Source organism: Macaca mulatta, chromosome 4 (assembly GCF_049350105.2).
Source record: "Macaca mulatta isolate MMU2019108-1 chromosome 4, T2T-MMU8v2.0, whole genome shotgun sequence".
NCBI classification, from domain to species: Eukaryota; Metazoa; Chordata; class Mammalia; order Primates; family Cercopithecidae; genus Macaca; species Macaca mulatta.
In genome coordinates, this window is record NC_133409.1 from 79463146 (window position 1) to 79480624 (window position 17479).

Below are 17479 nucleotides of genomic sequence, written 5' to 3' on the forward strand. Positions count from 1 at the left end.
TGATTAAAATGTAGAAAAAATGACTTCAATTCACCAAGACATGGGAAGGATGCTTGCCCATAAGTTATATGTTGAGAAAGCAAGCACTCTTCAAACTATAAGTTCTTAAATTTTTACAAAGAAATAAAATACTTTTGGCTGGGTGTGGTGGCCCATGCCTGTAATCCCAGCATTCTTTAGGAGGCCCAACTGGGAGGATTATTTGAGGCTAGGAGTTGGAGACCAGCCTGGGCAACATAGCAAGACCTCATCACTACAAAAAAATTTTAAAATTAACCAGGGCATGCTGGCATGTGCCCACAGTCCTAGGCAGGCTGAGGCAGGAGGATTGCTTGAGCCCAAGGAGTTCAAGGTTACAGTGAGCCATGATCGTGCCACCACACTCCACCCTGAGTGACAGAGTGAGACCCTGTCTCTAAAAAAAATAAAATAAAATTTAAAAATAAAACACTTCAGTTCTCAATGTTTCTAATGTGTTAAATTATAATTGTACTAAATAAATATTAGGATTTCTTTTAACTTTTTATTTTTCAGTATACATTTATTGTGGTGGTTTGTTTTGTTTTGTTGAGACTAAGTTTCACTCTGTTACCCAGGCTGGAGTGCAGTGGTGCAATCGCAGCTCACTGCATCCTCCGCCTCCCAGGTTCAAGCAATTTTCATGTCTCAGCCTTCTGAGTAGCTGGGATTACAAGCATGTACCAACATGCACAGCTGATTTTGTATTTTTAGTAGAAACAGGGTTTTGCCATGTTGTCCAGGCTGGTCTCGAATTCCGGGCCTCAAGTGATCTGCCCACTTTGGCCTCCCAGAGTGCTGGGATTACAGGCATGAGCTACTGTGCTCAGCCTCTAGTGTATATTTATAATCAACAGTAAGAGTTTTTAAATGTTTTGACAAAATTTTTTAAAGATTGTGGAACAATCGTAATTGTCCCCATTAGTTATGAAGATCACTTTGCTTAGTTTCAACTTGCATGATTACTTCTCCAGTCCCATCCTACCATGCAGAGTGAGGGCATGTCCTGTAATTCCTCTATCTTCAACAGTGTTTTTGGCCAGGGAGTTAGTCCAGTAGATGTTCTGTCATGGCAATGACTAGAATAAAACAGAAGAAAACCTTCACCTGCCATAATTTTTAAAAAATGTGATCTAGTTTTAACTTTTGGACTATGCTGTTACCACATCAAATGGGTGTTTGTAGGTATTTAGTATTCGTTAAACTTTCATTATACAAAATTTAGGGCATTTCTGTGGTATCAAGAGCAAGTAAGACATGTATTTTATGACATTGTATACTGTAAATTACATTTTTTCATTTCTCATTTCTTTGTTTTAAATTTTTTAGATTTGACCTAGGTTACATGGAGTCACTCCTTACTTTCATATTTATACATCTGGCATTTCTCAACTAGATTATAAGCTTTGCAAAGTTAGGCACTAGGCCTCTTACCACATTTTTATTACTGAGTTCACAAACTCTTACGAAATGATTAAAATAATTTACACCTCCATAAGAAGGTGTACTGCCTTGTTTCTTGCTGGCGATTTGAAGATTAAATGATATTTTAGGAGACTTGTAAATAAGAAGGTAGCCTAAATAGAAGAAGATGAGGATCATGTAAAGAAAGAAGGATTTGAATTAACTTCACAATTGAAGTTAATAATTTAATTAGTTAAGTAGATGTTCTTAAAGTCTATTGTGAATGGCTGAGTCTTCTAAAAAGAACTCGAGGGTTCAGCAGAGGATTCTAAAAATGATTTGAATGTTTTATTTGCGGCATTGGAAGATTGGGTATGGAGGATAATGATTAAGCGTTAGAAGAACAAAGGCCTGGTTTTTAGTCTCTGGTCTTAGTAGTCCTTAGATCAAGTCAACTCCTTTGAGCTTCAGTTTCTTAATTGATAAAACGAGGATATCTGTTAGGTTTGCTTCATTGATATCTGTAGAGGCCTTATGAAACACCAGTACAGTTTATGTGAAAGTATTTGAAAGGGAGTAAAGCGGTCTTGATGAAAAAAGTTAGTGAGAAGTCAGTTTTAGATTCCAGGACAGGGTTGGCAAATATGGTCATGGGCCAGCCACCTGTTTTTGTAAATAAAGATTTACTGGAACCCATCCACACTCATTCACTTATGTATTGTCGGTGGCTACTTTCGGTAGCAGAGTTAAATAATTATGAGACTATGTGGCCCACAAGCCTAACATACTTATTATCTGGCCTTTTAAGAAAATGCTTGTCAGCCCATAAAAGGTTAGTTGACCAAGCTACAGCTCATGTTTATCTTTCACCTGAAGTCTGACTCAAAATGTTACACATTCAGAACTGAGTGTAACAGAATGTAGCTGACTTACTCTAATAACTGCATTTATTACAATTTTTTTAGGCATAAAATTACTTTTTTTCTATTTCTGCCTGGGCTCATATTGTTTCTTGAGTACGTGACTGTTGTAAAGTTTCCTTTATTAAATTTTATTAAATTAATTTTAAAGCGACGTTTGATTAAATCCAACTTAAAATGATGTTTGGTTAAAATATACTTTATTCCATTTTGTTTTTTGTTATAAATTATTTTTGTAGCTATTATGTTTGGTTTTATTTGTGATGGTTATGATTAAGCTTACACTGCTATAATTGAGCTAACATACCTCTCCTAAGACTTTGAGTAGTCTTGTGAGAGATCTCCACAGCAAAGTCTAATGAGAGGTATGCTGTGGATACTGGAGTCCTTGGTACTGTATTTTCTGTTTATTCAGAATGAGAATATTCATTTCGGAAATCTTTAGCTCAGTAAATGTTGCTTGTAGAAAATATATTTTGGAGTAAAATGCTGAATGTTAATTAACATAAATGGGTAAATGGTGGATGTTTTCTATTCTGTTTCTTTTATCAGGAATACTTTTCCCCCTTTAACTCCTAATCATGTTTTAATGCTCATCTCAGTTGTCACTTTCTATAAGAAGCTTTCCTTCTTTTATTGTTTTAGTCAACAGACATTTATTGAGCACCTAATGTATATCTGACATTATGCTAGCAGCTAGTGATCATCCAGCACTGATGGGACAAACATGGCTCCTGGCTTCAAAGAGCTTTGTAGAAAAGTGGAGGCAGAACTGTTAATGCTTTCAGCTATCATGACTTTTTGTCCATTTATGCAATTTTTTCTCTTGTATTTTGTCACAGTCTGGTATAGTTATATGGTTTATGTGTTTTGCTGGCATATCAATTAGCCTAGTTGGGTTATGTTCTACATTTTTGTATCCCCAGCACCTACTGTGTGGTCTTTGGCAAGTGTAGAGAAACTAAATATTAACTGCATGACTTCTTTATTTTATTCCTTTCTAATACTAACAGAAAATAATATTAACAATTTTTCATTAATAGTTTCCTATTAAAATAAACTAAAGGAAGTGTCTTGTTTGAATTTATTTATGGAATTGGATTTTATGTAGAGTTTTTTCCTCCAAAAGAAGTTTTTACTAATTTGTGAAGTCAGAGATATTAAACCTTTCTGTTAGTGCAGTTGTCAATTTCTCAATATTGTGACATAACAGATGGCACATTTATTTCATTTAGAACTGCACCTGTGGATTATAACAGCTAAACAACAATTTAAACAATTTTTGAATACTTTCAAATGCTAATTTTAATTTCTCAGAACTCTGTGAAAGAGAAATAAGAAAAGCTTATGAAACCAAGAAAACTCATTTAGGACATACTGTGCCTTTCAGTGTTTTTTTATGAGTTTTCATTTTATGTACAAAAATGTTTAACCTCTGTGAAATAAGGTTAACAGCCACAAGAAAGAAAAGAAAGTAGCATTTTTATTTATGAGCAGTTGTTACTACAAGTGCAGGCGATTATCTATTTAATATCAAGTTGTTTTTCTTATAAGCCAGTGATTTGAGGAAATCTATAAAAAATATTTTTGCCATAACTTAGTTTCTTGCTTTTCGGAGTATACAATCTAAAAAAGGTGGGGAGGGTTGGCATTAGATACATTCTGTAAACTTGCAAATAAAGGCAAGGTTTAACTGCTAATATGTTAAAAGTGTACACTGTTTCTAAAATTTGGTTAGGCTTTTTCAACTAATTAATATTTTAGACACATTAATTATTTGATAGTGTGCCATTTTAACTTAAAACTGGTTTCTAAGAGGAGATGGTGATTAGCTAATGGTAATTTTATAGCAAGTCACAACATTTGGAAAATACTTTTGTTTGGTAGGTAACATAAAAGTTAAATGCAGTGGTTCCAGCTCTTTGGAGGTTTGTGTGATAGAGACAGGTGGGTTGTCATTGCATTGCCTTGTTTTTACTACTTCTGCTTATAGTAGAGTAAGTATCGGACTGAAAATCTGTTGTTCTGAGATGGAGCACCAGACCTGATCTATTTACTTATTGCTGTGTCTCTTATCAGTTGTATGATCATGGCAGGTCACTTTTCTCTCTAAGCTGGACTTTTCTTTCTTTTCTTTTCTATCCCTTCTCCAACTCCCTTCCCTCCCCCTAGGCGATGTCTGTAAAGCTGGAGTTTTATTACAAATACGAAGGTGGTAATACCTCATAAGACTCGGATTCAAGGATTTTAAAGCAACAATCACATGCACTTTAATTCTGATGATAGATGTTTTCAGTTCATTTCAAAAGAACTTCTGGATGAATAATTTTTATTGTTCTCCCATCCCCCTCCTTCTCAGACTTCTTTTTAAGCAGGACTTACTAGATAGAAGGAAATAGATAACTTTCTAGAAGTAACTGTGGTAACATAGAAAAGCTACTAAAACAGAAACAAGAGTTTTTAGACTTAATGCAGCTACTACCTGTCTGTGTATCTATGTTGAGTCTTTAATTTCTATGATTTTTGTTACAATGTCAGGTTCTGTTCTAGTTGTAGGTGGTATAAAAGTAGATTCCTAAGTAGAACTGTGGGAGGCATAACTATCTCTTCCTTGTACCTTTTTTCTCATTGAAAGATTGATATTGGATAAGCTTCCTTTTTTAAAGTCTTTAGCAAAATTCAGATTTTTATCAGTCTTTGGGACACTGAGATTACATTGTATAAATAAGAGCAAAGAAAATAGTAGAATGAATCTCTATCAGTCACTCAGCCTCATCTGTTACTAGTATATGGCCAGTGTTGTTTCATCTATTATTTTTCATTCCTTGTCTATGTGAGTTTTTGGAAATTTTTGTTCGTTCTTCCATTGCCACAAATATTTCTCACAGATTTTATGGTCTTGTGTTTAATCAAGTCTTGGCAGCAACATTCATTGTCTTTGATCTTCATGGCTGCAAATTCAATCTTCATTATGGGAGAATCATGCGCGGACAGTAGTAGTGTGGATTAGCTAGCCAATATAAGAACCTACTATGTGCCTGCCTCTGTGCTAAGCACAGGGGACACTGGGTAGATGTGACAGGCACGATTCCTTCCCTCTGAATGTGTAGGGTAGCAGAGGAGCCAGGCATTAAACAGATCGCTTTTATGTAATTGTTACATTTATAACTGGAGTTGTACAGGAAGGAGGAAGGGCTAGAGAGAGTGGTGTGGTGGTGGTGGTGAAAGTTGTTTCAGGCTGAAGGAATGAACTGGGCTAGGCTCAGAAGCAAAGAGCCTACTAAGTTCTGAGAGGTGACTAGAGTGTGATGATCAAGATTGAGAGTGGTAAGGTGGAAGTCAGGCAGAGACCCTGCCTATTCAGGGCTTTATAGGCCATTTTAACAGTATTGAACTTAATCCCTGGCAGGAGGAACAGAGAGTGGGATGGTAGGAGACCAGTGAAACATTTTAAGCAGACCTATAACAGAATCAGATTTCCCTTTTTAAGACATCCCTTTGACTGCAGTATGGTTAATGAATTAGAAAGAAGCAAATGGGAATTGAAAAGGACCAAGTGGGAGTCTATACCAGTGGTCAAAGCAGAGATGGTGGTATGTGTTATGTGTCCTATGATGATGAGTGCCATGAGAGAAAAAGCAAAGGAAGATGAGAAAGGACTTTGTTGGGAAAGGGCGTTGTTATTTTAAATACGAGGGTCAGGGAAGTCCTCACTGATTGGATGACATTAAATGTCACTGAAGTGGGAATATTTTAGGCACTTCCAGAGAACTAATCGTATGCATAGCTTTTAAAGGTGTAGATAAACACAGGTTTATCTTCAAGGATACCCTTCTCTATTGCCCCCTTTTTTTTTTTTTTTTTTTAGCATTCTGTGTAGCAAAAATGGCACTTGTCTATATCTGGTTATTTTCATAAGCCTTGTGGGACACAAAGCATTTTTTTGGCAGTTGGTTTTATGCTGTTTGCAGTTAGCAATTATCATGTCTTGGATAAACCTCATTGGCTATGATACTGCCACTACACAAAGCTTCATTTATACTGTTTTGAAAGCAGTAAAGTGCTGAGAATATTGACCAATTAGAATTGGACCTGTTTACATTAAGGTGATTAGGGAAGACCTCTGATTATTTTTTCACAGTCTGGTGGCTAGAGAGTCCAAGACGAAGATGCCTGCAATTTTAGTGTGTGACGAGGGCCTACTTCCTGATTCATAGCTATCTTCTCTTTGTATCCTCACAGAGTAAAACAGAGCAAGAGCTTTCTCTGGGGTCTGTTTTCTAAAGACAGTAATTCCATTTATGAGGACTCCACCCTTATGACCTAATCAGCTCCCAAAGGCCCCACCACCTTATCTATCATGTTGGAGGTTAGGGTTTCAACATGAATTATAGGGGGATGTAAACATTCAGTCCACAATGGGTATGTTTTGAGAAGTTAAAAGAAGATAAACATGTCTTAGGTGTAGTGACTGAGGAGGAAGTGTGGCCCGAGATGAGTTTGGAGAGATGAGAAAGAACCAAATTATCTAAGGCCTGTAGGTCAAGGAAAACAATTTGGATTTTAAGCCATTGGAAGACTTTTAAGCAGGGGAGTGATGAGATATAGAATATGATATAAGAGCTGTTCAATGTAGAATGGAATAGGAGTCAAGAATGAAAGTGGCTCTAGTAAAATAATGCATTGTATTACAATATTATTTATCTTGAAAAAAAAGAATATGGTGATATTTAGGGTGATGATGGGAGAGATGGAGAAAAGTCAATAAATTTGGGGTTTTAGAGGTAGATTGGCAGAGCCTGTTGTTAGGCTGGATGTAGAGGATGGGTTAAAAACAAGGAAGGAATTATTCCTGGGTTATGATTTGGGCAGCTGCATGGAGAGTGGTGCTTTATACTGAGATATGAAATATTAGATAGAGAATGAGATGGGAAGTAAAGCCTATTTGAGAGGCCATCTTGGAGGCCAGAAGTTTGAGATGTCTAATGAGGCATTCATGTAGAGATACACTGAATTAGATTTTGCTAAAATTAAATATTGTGAGTGTGGGACAGCAGATGGAGAATGCAGAATAGAATAGAATCTAATGCCGCAGCTTCTAGTTTCATACTGTGTTTACTTTCCCAATTAGTATGGGAATTTTAGCTTCAAGAATATGGCAGTGAATGTGTCACAGTGATACAAAGCAATGAAATAGGGAGCCACCTCATTTATGTTTGCTTTTTTTGTACATACAGCTGAGCTAATTAGGTCATTTTTGTTATTATAATTATTTGCCTGTAGTACGTTTTGCAGGAAGGTGAATTACTCCAACCTGAAACTCTGTGTGTGGCATTTAAGAATCTACAACTTCATGAGAAAGTTGCTTAAAGCAAATTTGTAACCTGTTTGAGCATTCAATTAAGTTTTACTACAGAACGAACAAGCATTTTACTATATATTATGTGTTTTAAATCAATCTATTGGTGTTCTTTCTGTAATTAAAAATAATGGTGAGATTTTTAGAGTTCGTGCATTTGCATTTTAATATAAAGCATTAAAAAATTTGCTAAGCTTCTGGTGAAAGATTGCTCCTGAAATTACATGATTTAAATGAATAAATTAATTTTGTAATAATTTAGATTATAGCCTCCTACAGTGCTTTGGGTAGACTTGGCAGTGAGTATCATGGATAATAAAACTTGGCGAAACATTTAGGCAGTTATTCCGCAGCGCACTGCAGATTATACTAACATTGTTGGAGAGAGTGAGTCCATTAATAACAGTGGATTGTCATGATAAAGAATACATTTTTGCGTATGAGATTTAGTTGATAAATGTATAAATCTGTATGGCTAGGTCGATACTTCAGTTTGTACTCTGATTAGTAATCAAATATTTTTAGTGACACTTTATAAGAATACAAAGGCTTAATTTTATGCACTTTTAAAATTTCAGATCATCTAGAGTAAAATGACCATCATATCTTTTATTTTATATTTGGTCTGCTTTAATGAATTTTAAAAAATATGTGCCTTCTAAGATACTGTCTTTTTTTAATATATAAGTAAAGTTTGGGAAGGCACAAAAAATTTTTTCCTTATGAATGTTGATACACTGTGTAGAGGAAATTCAGACAGACATCTCTCTGATCCATGATTCTCATTCTTGGAGTCATGACCTATCATTACTATTTGAATTTACAGCATGATTCCTCTTTTCTCTTAAAAAAAATTATACCAGATACACCCACATATATACATACACACTAGTATTTATAGATAAACTTACTTTTCAAGTGATTTTTTTTGTTTTGTTTTGAAGCTGCTTTTTTGTTTTGTTTTTGTTTTTGTTTTTTTTTTGAGATGGAGTCTCGCTCTGTTGCCAGGCTAGAGTGCAGTGGCATGATCTCATTTCACTGCTATCTCCACCTCTTAGGTTCAAGCAATTCTTCTGCCTCAGTCTTCTGAGTAGCTAGGTCTACAGGTGCGTGCCACCACGGCTGGCTAATTTTTGTATTTTTACTAGAGATGGGATTTCACCATCTTGGCCAGGATAGTCTTGATCTCCTTGCAGCGTGAGCCACCATGCCTGTCCCCGCCACCCATTTTTTATTTTTTAAGAGAAGTGTCATCATGTTGCCCAGGCTGGTCTCAAACTCCTGGAGTCAAGTGATCCTTCCATCTTGGCCTCCCAAAGTGCTAGGATTGTAGGCATGAGCCACTGCACCAGGCCTGTTTTGAAACCTTTTAAGATTCTCTTTAAGATAATAGAAAACTTTTATTTTATTTTACTTTAAGTTCTGAGATACATGTGCAGAAGGTGCAGGTTTGTTACACAGGTATACATGTGTCATGGTGGTTTGCCGCACCTAGCAACCTGTCATCTAGGTTTTAAGCCTCGCACACATTAGGTATTTGTCCTAATGTTCTTCCTCTGCTTGCCCCCGACCCATCTACAGGCCCTAGTGTGTGATGTTCCCCTCCCTGTGTCCCATGTGTTCTTATTGTTCACACTCAGCTCCCACTAATGAGTGAGAACATGCGGTATTTGGTTTTCTGTTCCTGTGTTAGTTTGCTGAGGGTAATGGCTTCTAGCTTCATTCATGTCTCTGCAAAGGACACAGAATCATTCTTTTTTTATGGCTGCATAGTATTCCATGGTATATATGTGCCATATTTTCTTTATCCAGTCTAACATTGATGGGCATTTGGGTTGGTTCCAAGTCTTTGCTATTATAATAGTGCTGCAGTAAACATACGTTTGCATGTGTCTTTATAGTAGAATGATTTATAATCCTTTGGGTATATACTCAGTAATGGGATTGCTGGGTCAAATGGTATTTCTGGCTCTAGATTCTTGAGGAATTGCCACACTGTCTTCCACAATGGTTGAACTAATTTACACTCACACCAGCAGTGTAAAAGTGTTCCTATTTCTCCACAACCTTGCCAGCATCTGTTGTTTCCTGACTTTTTAATAATCGCTGTTCTAACGGTGTAAGATAGTATCTCATTGTGGTTTTGATTTGCATTTCTCTAATGATCAGTGATGATGAGCTTTTTTTCATATGTTTATTGGCCACATAAATGTCTTCTTTTGAGAAATGTCTGCTCATATCCTTCACCCACTTTTTGATGGGGTTGTTTTTTTCTTGTAAATTTGTTTAAGTTCCTTGTAGATTCTAGATCTACCTTTGTCTGATGGGTAGATTGCAAAAATTTTCTCCCATTCTCTAGGCTGCCTGTTCACTCTAATGATAGTTTCTTTTGCTGTGCAGAAGCTCTTTAGTTTGATTAGATCCCATTTGTCAATTTTGGCTTTTGTTGCTATTGCTTTTGGTGTTTTAGTCATGAAGTCTTTTCTCATGCCTATGTCCTGAATGGTATTACCTAGGTTTTCTTCTAGGGTTTTTATGGCTTTGGATTTGACATTTAAGTCTTTAGTCCATCTTGAGTTAATTTTTGTATAAGATGTAAGGAATGGGTCCAGTTCCTGTTTTCTGCATATGGCTAGCCAGTTTTCCCAGAACCATTAATTAAATACGAAATCCTTTCCCCATTGCTTGTTTTTGTCTGGTTTGTCGAAGATCAGATGGTTGTAGATGTGTGGTGTTATTTCTGAGGTCTCTCTTCTGTTCCATTGGTCTATATATCTGTTTTGGTACCAGTACCATACTGTTTTGGTTACTGTAGCCTTGTAGTGTAGTTTGAAGTCAGGTAGTGTGATGCCTCCAGCTTTGTTCTTTTTGCTTAGCATTGTCTTGGCTATATGGGCTCTTTTTTCGTTCCATATGAAATTTAAAGTAGTTTTTTTGTAATTCTGTGGAGAAAGTCAGTGGTAGCTTGATGGGAATAGTGTTGAATCTATAAATTACTTTGGGCAGTATGGCCATTTTCATGATATTGATTCTTCCTATCCATGAGCATGGAATGTTTTTCCATTTGTTTGTGTTCTCTCTTATTTCATTGAGCAGTGGTTTACAGTTTTCCTTGAAGAGGTCCTTCACGTCCCTCGTAAGTTGGATTCCTAGGTATTTCATTGTCTTTGTAGCAGTTGTGAATGGGAGTTCACTCATGATTTGTCTCTCTGCTTGTCTGTTTGCGGTGTATAGGAATGTTTTTGATTTTTGCAAATAGATTTTGTATCCAGAGACTTTGCTGAAGTTGCTTATCAGCTTAAGGAGTTTTTGGGCTGAGACGATGGAGTTTTCTAAATATACAATCATGTCATATGTAAACAGAGACAATTTGACTTCCTATTTGAATACCCTTTATTTTTTCTCTTGCCTGATTGCCCTGGCCAGAACTTCCAATACTATGTTGAATAGGAGTGGTGAGAGAGAGCATACTTGCCTTGTGGCAGTTTTCAAAGGGAATGCTTCCAGCTTTTGCCCATTCAGTACGATATTGACTATGGGTTTGTCATAAATAGCTCTTGTTATTTTGAGATATGTTCCATCAATACCTAGCTTATTGAGAGTTTTTAGCATGAAGGGATGTTGAACTTTATTAAAGGCCTTTTCTGCATCTATTGAGAGAATCATGTGGTTTTTGTCATTGGTTCTGTTTATGTGATGGATTACGTTTATTGATATGCATGTGTTGAATCAGCCTTGCATCCCAGGGATGAAGCCGACATGATCGTGGTGGATAAGCTTTTTGATGTGCTGCTGGATTCAGTTTGCAAGTATTTTCTTGAGGATTTTTGTGTCGATGTTCATCAGGCATATTGGCCTGAAGTTTTCTTTTTTTGTTTTGTCTCTGCCAGGTTTTGGTATCATAAAATGAGTTAGGGCCCCATAAAATGAGTTAGGGAGGATAATTTCTATTATTTGGAATAGTTTCAGAAGGAATGGTACCAGTTCCTCTTTGTACCTCTAGTAGAATTCGGCTGTGAATCCGTCTGGCTTTTTTTGGTTGGTAGGCTATTAATTACTGCCTCAATTTCAGAACTTGTTATTGTTCTATTTAGGGATTCAACTTCTTCTGGTTTGGTCTTGGGAGGGTGTATGTGTCCAGGAATTTATCCATTTGTTCTAGAATTTCTAGCTTATTTGCATAGAGGTGTTTATAATATTCTCTGATGATGGTTTGTGTTTTTGTGAGATCAGTGGTGATATCCCCTTTATCATTTTTTATTGTGTCTATTTGATTCTTCTCTCTTTTCTTCTTTATTAGTCTAGCTAGTGGTCTATTTTGTTAATCTTTTCAAAAAACCAGCTCCTGGATTCATTGATTTTTTTTTAGGGTTTTTCATGTCTCCATCTCCTTCAGTTCTGCTCTGATGTTAATTATTTTTGACTTCTGCTAGCTTTTGAATTTGTTTGCTCTTGCTTCTCTGATTCTTTTGATTGTGATGTTAGGGTGTTGATTTTAGATCTTTCCAGCTGTCTGATGTGGGCATTTAGTGCTATAAATTTCCCTGTTAACACTGCTTTAGGTGTGTCCCAGAGATTCTGGTACATTGTCTCTTTTTTCTCATTGTTTTCAAAGCACTTACTGATTTCTGCCTTCGTTTCGTTATTTACCCAGTAGTCATTCAGGAGCAGGTTGTTCAGGTTCCGTGTAGTTGGGTGGTTTTGAGTGAGTTTCTTAATCCTGAGTTCCAATTTGATTGCACTGTGGTCTTAGAGACTGTTTATTATGATTTCCATTATTTTGCATTTGCAGAGGAGTGCTTTACTTCCAATTATGTGGTCGATTTTTAGGATATGCGTGCTATGTGGTGCTGAGAAGAATGTGTATTCTGTTGATTTGGGATGGAGAGTTCTGTAGATGTCTATTAGGTCCACTTGGTTCAGAGCTGAGTTCAAGTCCTGAATATCCTTGTTAATTTTCTGTCTCGTTGATCTGTCTAATGTTGATAGTGGGCGTTAAAATCCCCCACTATTACTGTGTGGGAGTTCAAGTCTCTTTGTAGGTCTTGAAGAACTTGTTTTATGAATCTGGGTGTTCCTGTATTGGGTGCACATATATTTAGGATAGCTAGCTCTCCTTGTTGCATTGATCCCTTTGCCATTATGTAATGCCCTTCTTTGTCTTTTTTGATCTTTGTTGGTTTAAAGTCTGTTTATCAGAGACTAGGATTGCAACCCCTGCTTTTTTTTTGCTTTCCATTAGCTTGGTAAATATTCCTCCATCTCTTTATTTTGAACCTATGTGTGTCTTTCCTCGTGAGATGGGTCTCCTGAATATAGTACACTGATGGGTCTTAACGGTTTATCCAGTTTGCCAGTCTGTGTCTTTTAATTGGGGCATTTATCCCATTTACATTTAAGGTTAATATTGTTATGTGTGAATTTGATCCTGCCATCATGATGCTAGCTGGTTATTTTGCTCATTAGTTGATGCAGTTTTTTCGTAGTGTTGTTGGTCTTTATATTTTGGTGTGTTTTTTGCAGGGGCTGTAACTGGTTTTTCCTTTCCACATTTAGTGCTTCCTTCAGGAGCTCTTGTTAGGCAGGCCTGGTGATGACAAAATCCCTTAGCATTTGCTTGTCTCTAAAGTCTCCTTCTCTTATGAAGCTTAGTTTGGCTGGATATGAAATTCTGAGTTGAAAATTCTTTTCTTTAAGAATGTTGAATATATTGGTCCCCACTCTCTTCTGTCATATGGAGTTTCTGCAGAGAGATCTGCTGTTAGTCTGATGCGCTTCCCCTTGTAGGAAACCTAACCTTTCTCTCTGGCTGCCCTTAACATTTTTTCATTCATTTCAGCCTCGGAGAATCTGACGATTATGTGTCTTGGGGTTGCTCTTCTTTAGGAGTATCTTAGTGTTGTTCTCTGTATTTCCTGAATTTGAATGTTGGCCTGTCTTGCTAGGTGGGGGAAGTTCTCCTGAATAATACCCTGAAGTGTGTTTTCCAACTTGGTTCCATTCTCCCCATCACTTTCAGGTACACCAGTCTTAAGTTTGGTCTTTTCACATAGTGCCATATTTCTTGGAGGCTTCATTCGTTCCTTTTTATTCTTTTTTCTCTAATCTTGTGTTCACACCTTATTTTATAAGTTGATCTTCAATCTCTGATAATTCCACTTGATCAATTTGGTTATTGATACTTGTATATGCTTCACGAAGTTCTTGTGCTGTTTTTCAGCTCCATCAGGTCATTTATGTTCCTCTGAAAACTGGTTATTCTAGTTAGCATTTCCTGTAACCTTTTATCAGGGTTCTTAGCTTTCTTCCATTGGGTGAGAACATGCTCCTTTAGCTCAGAGGAGTTTGTTATTACCCACCTTCTGAAGCCTTCTTCTGTCAATTCATCAACCTCATTCTCCATCCAGTTTTGTGCTCTTGCTGGAGAGGAGTTGCGATCATTTGAAGAAGAGGCATTCTGGTTTTTTAAATTTTCAGCGTTTTTGCTGTTTGATTTTTTTTTTTTCTTTCCATCTTCGTGGATTTATCTACCTTTGATCTTGGAGGCTAATGACCTTTGGATGAGGTTTTTTTTGTGGGGTCCTTTATATTGATGTTGTTGCTTTCTGTTTGTTAGTTTTTCTTCTAATAGTCCGGCCCCTCTTCTGCAGGTCTGCTGCAGTTTGCTGGAGGTCCACTCCAGACCCTGTTCACCTGGGTATCACCAGTGGAGGCTGTAGAACAGCAAAGATTGCTGCCTGCTACTTCCTCTGGAAGCTCGCTCTCAGAGGGGCACCGGCCTGATACCAGCCGGAGCTCTCTTGTATGAGGTGTCTGTTGACTCCTGTTGGGAGGTCTCTCCTAGTCAGGAGGCATGGGGATCAGAGACCCACTTGAGGCAGTCTGTTCTTAGCAGAGCTGGTGTGCTGTGCTGGGAGAATCCCTCTTGTTAGGATCAGCTGCTCTCTTCAGAGTCGGCAGGCAGGAATGATTAAATCCACTGAAGCTGCGCCCACAGCCACCCCTTCCCCCAGGTGCTGTGTCCCAGGGAGATGGGGGTTTTGTCTGTAAGCCCCTGACTGGGACCATTACCTTTCCTTCAGAGATGCCCTGCCCAATGAGGAGAAATCTGGAGAAGCACTCTGCCACAGCCACTTTGCTGGACTGTGCTGAATTCCACTCAGTCCCGACCTCCCAGACTCCTTAGCACTGTCAGGGGAAAACCGCCTACTAAAGCCTCAGTAATGGCAGATGCCCCTCCCCCCACCAAGCTCGATCATCCCAGGCCAACTTCAGACTGCTGTGCTGGCAGTGAGAATTTCAAGCCAGTAGTTCTTAGCTTGCTGGGCTCCATAGGAGTGGGACCTGCTGAGCGAGACCACTTGGCTCCCTGGCTTTGGCCACCTTTCCAGGGTAGTGAATGGTTCTGTCTTGCTGGGGTTCCAGGAGGCACTGAAGTGTGAAAAAGACTCCTGCAGCTAGCTTGGTGTCTGCCCAAATGGCTGCCCAGTTTTGTGCTTGAAACCCAGGGCCCTGGTGGTGTAGGCTACACAAGGGAATCTCCTGATCTGCAGATTACAGAAACCATGGGAGAACTGTAGTAACCCAGCTGGGTAGCATAGTACCTCACGGCTTCCCTTGGCTTGGGGAGGGAGGCTCCCCAGCTTCTCGCACATCCTGGGTGAAGGAATGCCCCACCCTGCTTCTGGTCGCCCTCCATGGGTTAGATCCACTGCCTAACCAGTCCCAAGAAGATGACCTGAGTACCTCAGCTGGAAATGCAGAAATCACCTGCCGCCTTCTGTGTTGGTCTCGCTGGGAGCTGCAGACCGGAGCTGTTCCTATTCAACCATCTTGTCAACTCGAGAATGGAAAACTTTTTAAGAACTTTATGATTTTCTTTAAGAGAATGGAAAACTTTAGATGTACTTACTTTTCTAATCCTTTTTTGTTTTGTCCATTAGCTTCTTATCACCTTTCTGTAGATCAGTGTTTCCCAAAGTATGCCAAAAGCATTAGCGTTACTTGGGAACTGATTAGAAATGTACCCTAGGCCAGTCAGGTGCAGTGGCTTATGCCTGTAGTCCCAGCACTTTGGGAGGCCGAGGTGGGTAGATCACAAGGTCAGGAGTTCAAGACCAGCCTGACCAACATGGTGAAACCCCGTCTCTACTAAAAATATAAAAATTAGGTGTGGCGCACGCCTCTAATCCTAGCTACTCAGGAGGCTGAGGCAGGAGAATCACTTGAACCTGGGAGACAGAGGTTGCAGTGAGTCGAGATCATGCCACTGCACTCCAGCCTGGGCGACAGAGTGAGACTCCGTCTCAAAAAAAAAAAAAAAGAAAAAGAAATGTGCCCTGGACCAACTGAATCAGAAACTCTGGGTAAGTCCTAGCAGCCTGTTTCAGCAAGTCTTCCAGAAGGTTTTGACTCACTAAAGTTTGAAAACCAGTCCTGTGGATAAGGGTTTCTCAACCTCTGCACTGTTGACTTTTTGGACTGGATAATTCTTTGATGTGGCTGTGAGGGTTGGGGCTGTCCTGTGCATCGTGTAATCTTTAGCAGCACTTTGGCCTCTACAGTCTAGATGCCAGTAGCACACTGCCTCCTCCCCCAGGCCCCACCTCCAGTAATAATTGTTTTGTTTTTTTCAACTCAACTTCTACATCCAGCCTAACAATAGGCTCTGTCAATACTACCTCCAAAATAAACCCCACTTTTCTTCATTTTTTTTTAATACTTTAAGTTCTAGGGTACATGTGCACAATGTGCAGGTTTGTTACATAGGTATACTTGTGCCATGTTGGTGTGCTGCACCCATGAACTCAACATTTATATTAGGTATTTCTCCTAATGCTCTCCCCCGACAGGCCTGGGTGTGTGATGTTCCCCGCCCTGTGTCCAAGTGTCTCATTGTTCAGTTCCCACCTATGAGTGAGAACATGCGCTATTTGGTTTTCTGTCCTTGTGATAGTTTGCTGAGAATGATGGTTTCCAGCTTCATCCATGTCCCTGCAAAGGACATGAACTCATCCTTTTTCATGGCAGCATAGTATTCCATGGTCTATATGTACCACATTTTCTTAATCCAGTCTATCATTGATGGACATTTTGGTTGGTTCCAAGTCTTTGCTATTGTGAATAGTGCCTTTGCAGCTATTTTTTCTTAAACTATCTTCTTTTTGTTAATGCTTCGATTTTGTTCCACAGGCACTTTAATCTGCATGTACTTTTCAGGTATTTAAAAGTCATTATTTTTATGTAAGATTTTAAAACTCTATAAATGTCTCTTTTACATATGTTTTGAAAGATGAAAAAGGATTAATATTTGCCCACCTAGAATGTAAGAAAGGAGCAGAAGAGACAAGGTGATGAAGGGAAATATAGGAAGTGAGAAGAGAAGGAAGACAACTTCATGGACTTGTTGAAAGGGGAAATGCTTTACAATTATAATACAGCTTATTCTCCCCAGTATTTTTAGCATTATTTATTTTCAGGTGTTAGTACTCAATAGAGTAATGCAATTCAGATACTTGAGTTGTAAATGAAAAAATTTCAGAAACACTGGGAGGATAATTTCAAATTTTAATAACTTTATTCTTATTTTTACTGTTAGGATTCCTGGAAATCCTGATTGAATTTTTGGACTTTACAGGATACATTATGTACATCATGTGTCCCTAAAATTTATGGGATACATTTAAAACAATAATATTTAGTCCACAATAAGCTCATTATAAAGTATAATTTGTAAAATTCTTGGTGGGCCGTATTTTTTGAGAAATGTATGTAGTTT

At 38.2% G+C, this 17479-nt stretch overlaps 1 protein-coding gene and 1 pseudogene across 9 annotated transcripts in view; one reads left to right on the top strand and one right to left on the bottom strand.

The window, feature by feature from the left end:
- The window catches only part of ATG5 (autophagy related 5), a 135006-nt gene that overhangs the window by 41874 nt on the left and 75653 nt on the right, over positions 1-17479 (top strand). The gene's annotated exons all lie outside the window — the stretch shown is intronic.
- LOC144340780 (U4 spliceosomal RNA) lies at positions 6242-6374 on the bottom strand (annotated as a pseudogene).